This window comes from Diadema setosum, chromosome 15 (genome assembly GCF_964275005.1).
Source record: "Diadema setosum chromosome 15, eeDiaSeto1, whole genome shotgun sequence".
NCBI classification, from domain to species: domain Eukaryota; kingdom Metazoa; phylum Echinodermata; class Echinoidea; order Diadematoida; family Diadematidae; genus Diadema; species Diadema setosum.
In genome coordinates, this window is record NC_092699.1 from 7,151,107 (window position 1) to 7,162,837 (window position 11,731).

Genomic DNA, 11,731 nt, shown 5'->3' on the forward strand with positions numbered 1-11,731 from the left:
ACTTCTTCACTGATTATGATGATGCCATTCACTACTAAGAACTCAAAAGACTGGGATAGTGACCTGTTGAATCTGTGTTGTGTCATAATTCCTTTGAACGCATTACTGGAAAAATGGGAGAGAAATATGGTTTATCATAATTATATGTAATTGTAGAAACAAATTCTAGTAATACATTCGACTTATATAGCACGTTACATAATACTTGTAGTCTTTATGTCCCTTTAACGCTTTATGTGCTATGGTGTAAATTCCCTGTGTGCTACAAGTACAATGTATATTCTGAGACAGCACCATTGTCATGCTTTGGGAAAACATTGTTTCAACAGAGTGTGTACATGGATTCTTAGCACCCTAACCCAAGCTCTTTTAATAGTAGAACAGATACTATGATATCTGATTTCTACTTATTTATTCTATATTCAACGAATACAAATATCTCTGGAATAATCATTGCACGCTTGTCTGATGCCTTATGATGCTACATTCTTGTCTTGATGGGAATGTATTGTGATAGGGAAAGGACAAATTAGTTGGACAAGGTAAAAGTGGAAAGAATCAAGATTTTGGCAAGGTTAATGTTAAGAAAATGTTGAAACAATACTAAAATAGGTCTCTGGGAAGCAAAAGATAGACTGAAAGATAAACTGTATATATTGGTATATATATATATATATATATAGAGAGAGAGAGAGAGAGAGAGAGAGAGAGAGAGAGAGAGAGAGAGATCTATTACATTTACTTCTCTCCCTGAATAATGGGAAATTGAATTGGCTCAGTCTTCTACTGTTGATTTCCATCAATTATGCTTTAATTTCACGCTTACATGCTGCTGGAGAGAAGTAACATACCACAAATATGTAATTGGAAGAATCTCTGAACAAAAAAAAAAATACAATCAAACATTTTCATGGAAATAAAAACAACCCCCAATAATTTGCTGAACCATGAGCTTTACAATTACATTGTGTTGATTGTGTATGCCCCAGCAAACATTCCTCTGCTTTTCTGCTTCAGTTTGTCACGCAAACATTAAAGTCTTTCTTCATCTCCACCAACTGAAATGCTGGATCAGCTGACTGACTTCCGTGTCTGGATTTAAATTGCAACTCCAAGCATGTGTGTTCAAATTGGCTCTGATATTAAAGAGAGTGAAATCTGATGAACAGAGAGGTCGAGTTTTCATCGAAATTGGACCCACATGTTCAGTGTAAAAGTTATCAGTTGAGTGCAGAAGTTCAAAATGATTGAAATCATACATTGTACATATATAAGTGTCAATGTACACTGTAAGTCTGTGAAATTTTGCTTATTGCCTTAATATACCACATGCTTGTTTATGTCACCCCTCTCAAGAAAGTACTGACTACTTAAGTTATGTACATTTGTAACACAGCACCCTCACTGACTACCGGAGTGCCCAACGTGGCAACTGAAATAGATCCTTACTCTCATCAGGGAGGTGGACACTCCCTGCTCTCATCATACGGTACACTGCGCCAGTCCGATGCCCTCCCAGTATCCTCTCAATGTCAATCTATGTACATGTATAGTATGCCAGGTTGAAAGTACAAAAATAAATCAGAAGTCACAACCAAATACTCATACAGTGGACTCATATATATAATGGAGTCCTTGGGACCGGCAGATTGCTTTTGTTATATCAAAATTTTGTTATACCCAACAAATGAACAATAGAGCGGATAATGTTGTAGCCTGAATTTTTACTTCGTTGTTGAAGCGGAATGTCATTATGACCGCGTTTATTATAATGGGAGTGCACTGTACTGGCGGATTTGATCATGTCATCACAACTTTTGGGTTATTTTCCATACGGACAAACAAGCAAGCAAACAAGCCAACAAACAACCGCCGAAGAAAACATAACCTCCTCCCTTGGCGGAGGTAACAAGGGTATCCTTGGCCTGCACCACATCCTGGCATTTGCAGATGTGTAGAGATTCCGATAAACCTGCTGCAAAATGATCAAATTCTTACTGGAACTTGGAAGCTGTACTTTAACCTGTAGAGGACAGACTGATTTTGCTATAACACGTACTTCACATAGACACCTGCCTTCAGTATTCTTGGGACTCATCTTCAGCGGGTTAAAGACAAAAGGCAAATTATTGTGTCATCAAGCTTTCGGATTTGTAGCACAACAAATTGAAGCAGGCTTGCCAATAAACGGTTGGGAAAAATCTTTCAGATGTTTATTCCCTGAGCAGTTTGCTTATTTTCACACATCAAAATAGAACAAAATTAAACTCCAACCACAGATTTCCAGGGGAGGTTGGACTAGTCACTTTCTTCAGCCTGCATAAAAGACTGTGAAACATACGCTTTGATTACATAATTACCATGCACACACTGTATATGTAAAAGTATAACTTCATAAAAGGGATGAAAAAATTACATCATTAGTTCACGGGTACAAATTTTCATGCTGAAACATGTGCTCGAAGCCTTAATTCTGTCCTTTTTAACACAATATCCTTTTGCATGCCTTGTACGGTAGTCGGTGTAAAGGACTACATGTGTACAAGTCAGTATTCCAAAGAGGTACTAGGGTAACTAGGGTAACTAGGCTGGCCTAGTAAGCCTACATGTACATTGTACCTCCTTGACCTTGGGTATACTTCTGGCATTGCTTGTGTAGAGTACTGGTGGAGACATGATACAATTGTATCAACATTCAATGTATCTACATGGATTTGCCTTGGACATCTTTTAGCTTAATTATTTCACTGACATTTGAACTGCAATCATTCCCATCACTGTATGCCAGTAGTTGCTCAACAGTGCCTCGCGGGGTCACCATTTAGCCACCGGTATTTCCCGAAGTCAGGGCTGCCAACTCTCACCCATTGAGAGTGAGACTCACTCATTTTGGTCCTTTCTCACTCTAAAACTTTATTTCATTTGCATGCACTTCTATTGATATCACTCGTTTTGACTCCTAAAATTATAGCATTGACCTATGTGAGTCTCTCTCTCAACTAGTTTCCAATGTTGGCAGCCCTGCGAAGTTCCCAACTCCAGCTGACAGTCAGGTGGTTTGGTTACACCATTACACCGCAAATGCCCCTCCCGGCCCCGCCCCGCCTACCAGCCCGGGGAAACAGGTCTGGGATGGGTCCAAAGCACGTTCGAATTCCTTGAAGAAAACGCAAGTCACAACCTACTGTCCCACGCACACTCGTTCAGAATCTGCGAGAAATTAGATCAACCCACAACAAGGGCTACTTTTCTTCCAACATCGATTTTTAGCACACATTATTAAATGCCAATTACACACTCTATACATCGTTCGCACTCGAGCCATTAGTTTACCAGTTTCACAAAACTTACTTTGACAAAGTTTCTAAGTCTCCCTCTTGAGTACGAAGACTACGCCGCGTGTACCTTCTTGGGGGAAAACTTGCACTGTTGAGTTCGCCAGAACACACGCTGAGTTCGTCCTATTTTCCACTATAAGAATTTGGTAGGATCGTACGTCAAAATGTGCAAACTTTTTTCTCTCCAGCTGAAACTACTTGTATACTTTACGTGCGTGTGTGTACGTGTGTGTTCTTGTGTTCGAAGTCCATTGACCCCAGATCATCTGGCGCTACTACCAACTGTGGCGTTCGGGGTGCAGTCGTAGTGCCCCGTCAGGCATGAATGCTGCCGTTTACGAGGAGAAGGCTCCTACATTGAGTTAGATCTATTACAGTAAGTCCATCATCAGACAGCGCAAACTAAATCTTTGTTACATAACAACGTATATTCCTGAAATAAAAAATTCAAAAAATCTTGAATCAAAATATCAAGATTTTGAATTGAAAATATCCCGAATTAGTTACATAATGTTTTTGTTTTTTTATGAGTTTTAACTCAATTAATATGAATAGAGTTTTAACTCGTTATGCGATTAAACACGTGGGCTTAAACAACTAATCTTGTAACATTTTTATCGAAATACGTTAAGAATAGCAGGGAAGGAGCAGAAGGGGGTTAGATTAAGATTTTCGCAATGTGCGAAAGTCGTCCTCGACGGAATGATAATCATAATTATAGTCTTATTAGAACGGAGAAATTTTACCATTGTAATGTTGACGGTGAAGATGATCATAATGATGGTGATGATTATGATAACCCTGGACACTAGAGTGATGATTATCACCGCTGTTTGTTATCATTAAAATCAGTAGGCCCGCTGTTATCATCACTATCATCATCATCATTATCATTTTTGTCTTTTTTATGTTTGTATGCTCTTACAGATCGATTGTCTATCATTTGTCATGTTTCATATGTTGGTTTTGTTTTTGTTTTTATTGTGTACACTTTGTAATGTATATTGACGCATACAGGCTCCTTTTAAAAGCGGACCTTTATGGCTCTGAATGGGACTATACCCTTCTTTTGGAGAAGATGGAAAATAAGATGGAATGAATAAATAAATGGATAAATAAAATAACTAAATGATTGGATAGAGAAATAGATTGATAAATGAATAAGAAATACATCATCATCATCTATTGTTGTTCATGATTAAGCATAATATGGAAACAAAACAAAACAAAAAATCTGCCACCTGTCTTGACGTTCACAGGTATTAAAACCATAAATATAGTTATTATTATCTCATAATGATTGCCACTGTATCGCACGATGATCACTGATTGATGATGAAAATAATATATTATGGTGGTGTTGAGAAACAAACAACACTGGTAATACACTGTATTTATGGTACAAGAGTAGTGCTTTTGATAACTATTTTATTATGAATCCTGGTATACATTGATGACAATGATTATTGTAGAGGAAGCAGCGCTTTGGCGATAATTACAATATTATTAACAATCAGTAATGAATGGGATTTGTTTAATGGTGATCATCGACCGTCTCACAGATCTGTGCGCTTGGCAAACATTGACAGATACTGACAAATAAGAAGTATGTGTGCACTGATGTCTTTCAAACAAAGTACACATGTATAGAAACTTATAGAAATACAGGTAGTATTCGTTCTGTTCTGATCTGTGAAGATGCTGTTTGTTTTGTTTTGTTTGTTTGTTTACATAATATATGAAGCCAGTGTAATCTTCACGAAAACTGAGGATTCAATCGATTATGATGATAACAGTCAAAGAGTGCAATACAAAACTCTCAGGTCGGGTGACTTTTACTATACATGCATGAGTCTGTGAAGGTTATTGAACAAAGGTTCAGCAAAAAGTAAGATGTTATTGCATTTTTATATCTTCGTTTGACTGACTTGCTATGTAACCATTATAGTCATGAGGAATACGTTGGCTTTACATCATGCCATATCTTAATTTCAACGAAAGACATCAATTTTTACAATAACGATAAAAAGAATGATAAACTTTCCACCATGCACTATAGTCGCAAATTTGAAAACTCTCCTCAAGAGCTTGCTATGTTTAAAAAAAGCTGCAACTTCCTTATTCCTTGGCAAATTTCATTCAGGTATTATATTCACTGATCCATTTATAAGATATCTTTTTGAGAAGTTTTAACTTTACATGACATGGAGAAAAAAGGGTTGGACCTTTAAAATGTGACAGAATCTACTGTGTATACAGGAAAATCGTTTGGGCAAAAAAAGGTTTGAACAATAACTGGAGATTGCTCTAAAAAAAAAAAAAAAAAAAAAAAAAAAACTTAAAAAATGAAGAGTATAAGCAGACGACATTACAGCTGCCAAGGAGTGCGGCCGAAACGAAAGCGCTTTCAACAGTGTATCATATTATACACTTTATATTTGAGACTCATCAATTCTAAAACAGAAAAATATTCTGATCATTACACTCGATGTGAAGAGGAATCTAATGTTTGGATAAAGTTTGCTTGATCTCCATCGACGATTACAATTTTCCCCAGAGGTATATGAGGCCTAGGCAATTTTAAATTGTTAGGGTATAGCTGCAGATGCTGTTTAGCATGGCGGCCGGTGTCACAGTCGATCCGTTCCGGGTTCCGGGGGAACCGATATACTGGCTGAATTCAGTCGATTAGATTCGCGGAACGAATCATACCGCATAATAGGCAGTACGCAGAAACGTTCCACAACCGCCGATCCTATCCGGGTTGCGTGTTTTTTTTTTAGACGGCGCATATTGGGGACCCTAAAAATCTATTGGGGACCCTATCCCTAAACCTAACCCTAATCCTAATCCTAACCCTAACCATCAAACCCTAACCCTAACCCTAACCCTAACCCTAACCCCAACCCTAACCCTAACCCCTAACCCTAACCCTAACCAAAAACCCTAACCCAACGTTTTTCCCATAGGTTTAACACGCGCCATGCCCCAATCTGTGCCGTCTTAAAAAAAAAAAAAAAAAAAAAACGCATCCGGGTTGCGCGAGTAGGCCTCATTTAAAACAAAATAATATCTGTTTATTGTGGATGCCTATACCAAAGCCAAAATCTAAGAAAGCTATTTCTTCATTTTTAAAATGATATCAAGGACAAACCTGTTTTTACGTTCTGATAATTTCCCTTTAAATGAATCATATTATAGCCTCGTACAAGTGGCGCGAAGAAATGAATCACTGTAGGGCTTACAATGTATTAGCTAAGTAGCATGCACAAAACGTACGAGTCGATCATCTGGAGCCGTTGCACAGACAGTGTGCGATTAGCCTTTATTTATAGACAAAACTTCAAAGAACAGTTCAACGAAAGAGCATGATAATATTAATACTATAGTTATAGGTCCTACATTTATAAGAGACTGCTTGAAGTGGGAAGGAGGAGAGAGGGAGGTTTTGCTGGTAGGGTACAGCAAGGTTAAACATGTTTTTTTTTTTTCGGTGAGCTTTGTTCTGATAAGAAAATTATTGTTCAGCTGTACTTCAAAAAAAAAAAAAGAATGTTGGTCTAATAGTCTGCAAACAAATTGTTAATGTGTATGCAGGGGACTAAAATGGAGCTATGCATGTGGATTTCATTTCATTTATTTATTTTATTCTCATTTTTCTTTCAACAAAACATAACACAAAGTAAATCAAAAATGCAATCATAAGCAAACATACATTACAAAGTATGACATTCAATGGTAATTAACAACCTAATAAAGATATGCACACGTACTGGAATTACAAAGTTATGTTTGCAGGGTAAAAATGAGAACTACCCTGCATACACTTGTCGTCTCTTCTTCTCTTCTTCTCTGACCAGGAGCATTGCTTGTAGATTTTAGACCACTCTAAAATATCTTTTAAAAAATACTTATTATAATTACAAGTACGTAATTATGCATAATGCAAAAAATATAAGACAAAATGAAACAACAGAGACACAACAACGTGACATGACTAAACTGAGGGGAATATACGAATGAAAGTATTAGAGCAAAAACAAAATTAAAGGAAGAAGGCGAAAGAGAGAGAGAGAGAGAGAGAGAGAGAATGCCTACACGCTGAACAGGATAAACGGAAGAGGAGATTTATTGATTGATTACTCAAATTGTCCACTCTGGAAATTGTTATACTTTGGATATCGCAACAATATTAACATTCAATACATTACAGGTACACCACAATCAGACATGTCATAGAGTACAAAATGAAACTCACTCACATTCACATACAGTAACATATGCACCATAATAACATAATACATTAACCCGACATTTACAACAACATGTATACAAAAACCATTAATATACAGCTGTATATCACTTTCATATAATTATTCCACTCATAAATGTATTTGATAATATCCTTTCATACATCATCATTATACACCAATTATTGTATCGCATGATGATCACTGAGATAGATAATGAAAATAATAATATATTCTAGTGGTGTTGAGAAACAAACAGCACTGTTATGGTACGATGGAATAGTGCTTTTGATAACTATTTTATTATGAGTCCTGGTACATTGATGACAATGATTATTGTAGAGGAAGCAGCGCTTTGGCGATAATTACAATAATTATTAACAATCAGCAATGAAAGAGATTTGTTCAAATGGTGATCATCGACCGTCTCACAGATCTGTGCGCTTGGCAAACATTGACAGATACTGACAAATAAGAAGTATGTGTGCGCTGATGTCTTTCAAACAAAGTATACATGTATATAGAAATACAGGTATTCGTTCTGTTCTGATCTGTGAAGATGCTGTTTGTTTGTTTACATGATATATGAAGTCAGTGTAATCTTCACGAAAACTGAGGATTCAATCGATTATGATGATAACAGGCGAAGAGTGCAATGAAATTAAAACTCTCAGGTCGGGTGACTTTTACTACATGCATGAGTCAGTGAAATATTGAACAAAAGTCGAGCAAAAAGTAACACATATGATATATGTATATATATGTATATATATATATATATATATATATATATATATATATATATATATATATATATATATATATATATATATATATATATATTTATATATATATATATATATATATACATATATGTATATATATATATATATATATATATATATATAGTATACATATATATACATACATATACATACGTACATATACATACATACATAAATTATCATGTCCAGCTGAAGAGAAATTGATGAATACTTTCTATTAACTTTGTATTCTTATCAACTTTATTGTTAGATGTTATTGCATTTCATATCTTCGTTTGACCGACGTGCTATATAACCATTATAGTCATGAGGAATGCATTGGTTTTGCAACATGCCATATCTTGATTTCAACGAAAGACATCAACTTTTTACAATAACGATAAAAAGAATGAAAAACTTTCCACTACTATAGTCGCAAATTTGACAACTCTCCTCAAGAGCTTGCTATGTTTAAAAAAGCTGCAACTTCCTTATTCCTTGGCAAATTTCATTCAGGTATTATTATTCACTGATCCATTTATAAGATATCTTCTTGATAAGTTTTAAGTATATAATAACTTTACATGACATGGAGAAAGAAGGGTTGGACCTTTAAAATGTGACAGAATCTACTGTGTATACAGGAAAATCGTTTGGGCAAAAAAAGGTTTGAACAATAACTGGAGATTGCTCCAAAAAAAAAAAAAAAAGCTTAAAAAATGAAGAGTATAAGCAGACGACATTACAGCTGCCAAGGAGTGCGGCCGAAACGAAAGCGCTTTCAACAGTGTATCATATTATACACTTTATATTTGAGACTCATCAATTCTAAAACAGAAAAATATTCTGATCATTACACTCGATGTGAAGAGGAATCTAATGTTTGGATAAAGTTTGCTTGATCTCCTTCGACGATTGCAATTTCCCCCAGAGGTATGTGAGGCCTAAATATGCAACTTGAAATTGTTAGGGTATATAGCTGCAAATGCTGTTTAGCATGGCGGCCGGCCAAATCGCTACCGATTTTATAAACGGCACAGGCAATCTGTTTAAGGGGTTGTTAGACTAGCATAAGTTAATGGATTGCTCCGTATCTCCCTGGAAAATAACAGTGTTTGATTACTCCTACTATCAGGAGCTATAAGGATACTTGAAGTGAGCACAAAAAAAAAAAAGTTTAAGAGAGGAAGAGGAGAATATAACTCATGCACAATTGAAGGAAAAAAAACTAAAGCTACATCTATAACGAAACCGCATATTCTTTTGAAACTGGTGAATCAATCCGATAAACGAACTAATAAAAAAACCCACTCGATTCTGTTGCAATTTCTAATACTCTGTGTGTCTAATACTACTCAGTATTCGAGCTTGTTGAGTACGAGTGGCAAAGAACACCTAACTTGTTGTAATTGTTGTTTCTTTTTTCCCTCGAAAACTGGCAGTTCATGTCCAATTAAGTACGTCTTCGGGTTTTGTTTTGTTTTATTTTGTTTTTTTTTTCTTCTTCTTCTTCTTCTTCTTCTTCTTCTTCTTCTCCACCCCACCCCTTCCCTTCCCTTTCTTCCTTCCTTATTTTCCTCTCCCTCTCCTTCTTCCATTATATCCCTAATTCTTCTCCTAATATATATTCACCTTCTTCTTGTCATCATTATCCCTATCCTCGTTTCCCATTCCCTTTTCTTCTTTGTCTTTTTTTATCATTATGTTTAATGTTTGCCCACATCCAGTGCTTTAGAATTTAAGCGATAGCAGAAAAAAAAAAGAAAGAAAGAAAAGAAAGGTGTTTTTCGGGGGTACATTAAATCATTGCACATTGAATGAAAATCGAACAAATATAAAGATGTTATCTAAAGAGCTTCACAAAAATAAAACATGATGTTATGAAGTTTAATCCTGATGCTTGTCCCCCATGCATGTCTTCCACTTGAAAAAGAAACCCCCGATATCTCACCCAGACGTTTCTAGAAACTTCATCGTTAACAGGGCAACGTCTTCTCTCCGGGTATATAGATATATAATTTGTTATATGACTTTAAATGCCGCTCTTGCTTTTTTTTTTCTTTTTTTTTTTTTTTACACGGGGAGATGATTCTTGGAGAAAAGCCTCAAAACAACAGACAGAGATGTGAAAAATTAATCATGAAAAAAAAAGTTTGAAACGAGTCACTATACACGCAATATATAAAGCAGATTTCCGATGGACGGACAATGCTTTAGTGTTGTGAGTAACTTGTTATTTTGAGTGATTACAGGAGAACAATACTGCCACTGCAGCATAAGACTAATTTGTCAGAATTGGGAGGGATTTTAAGATGACGTTAATCATTATGAGAAGCTGCATAAATAGACTGGATCGATTGCCTATCCTTCAAACATTCTTCCTCGGTCACTGGCGTCATTGTGATAGCATCGCAAACATCTTATTGCAAACTATGTTTGCTCAAAATGTTCACTCTGGAAATTTAATGACATCGTGTGCTGATGTATTGCATCGCAAATTCAAGCTCCAATCCAGTTCAGCGTGTTCGCGTAATGATGTGATCCACACTATACCTACCAGAAGCAGCTTCTTTGTGACCACTGTCTTCCCGCGGGGTTGTAATTATTACCATCACAGCATTCGAACCAAAAACCTGCCAGGAGCCTTTTGTCACTTGAGTATACTACAGCGCCCCACCCGATGACTGTAACTATGATCATTATTATTATCATAGTATATAAGTCATTTTCTGGCATGTAAAATTCCACTTCAATATTGTAGCAGGGCAACATGTTTTAAGATGAAGAATAGACATCTAGAACATAAAAAGATGAAGTGACAGAAAGTCACGTTATTCTTTAGTTTCTCATCGCCCAAACCGGTGGGTACGTGGAGACTCGCGGGTCGGGATGCTGACTCGATATTCTGAAACTGAAAGAGATCTTCGCGTAAAGATTTTCGATTGAACCTTGGCGGGCTGTCAAAGAGAGTGAAGAGTGTTCTAATGTGAAAGTCTCCTTATTCACTTCTTTTAAGCATGCCTATACCCCTGAGGATTGTGGCGCCCTTTCTTACACGACATTTCTCTGGGGGGGGGGGGGGGGGGAGGAGGAGGGGGAGGGAGGGGGGCTCTGTATTTGATCTGAAAATGAGGGTTCATAATGAAAGTATAGAAATCAGTGGTGGATCCTGAGGGGGCGCACCGGGCGAGAGCTCCCTGTTTATTTTTGTGAAAACAAAAGAAATAAAAAGAAAAAACGGGGGGGGGGGGCGTGCACCTCCTTATAATTTGACAAAGGTGCCTCCCCTTTATAGAATTCCTGGATCTGCCCCAGCATATTCTAATTGAAGCCGCATTTGCACCAATCTGCGCTTCATTTTTCAATGAAAAACAATGAA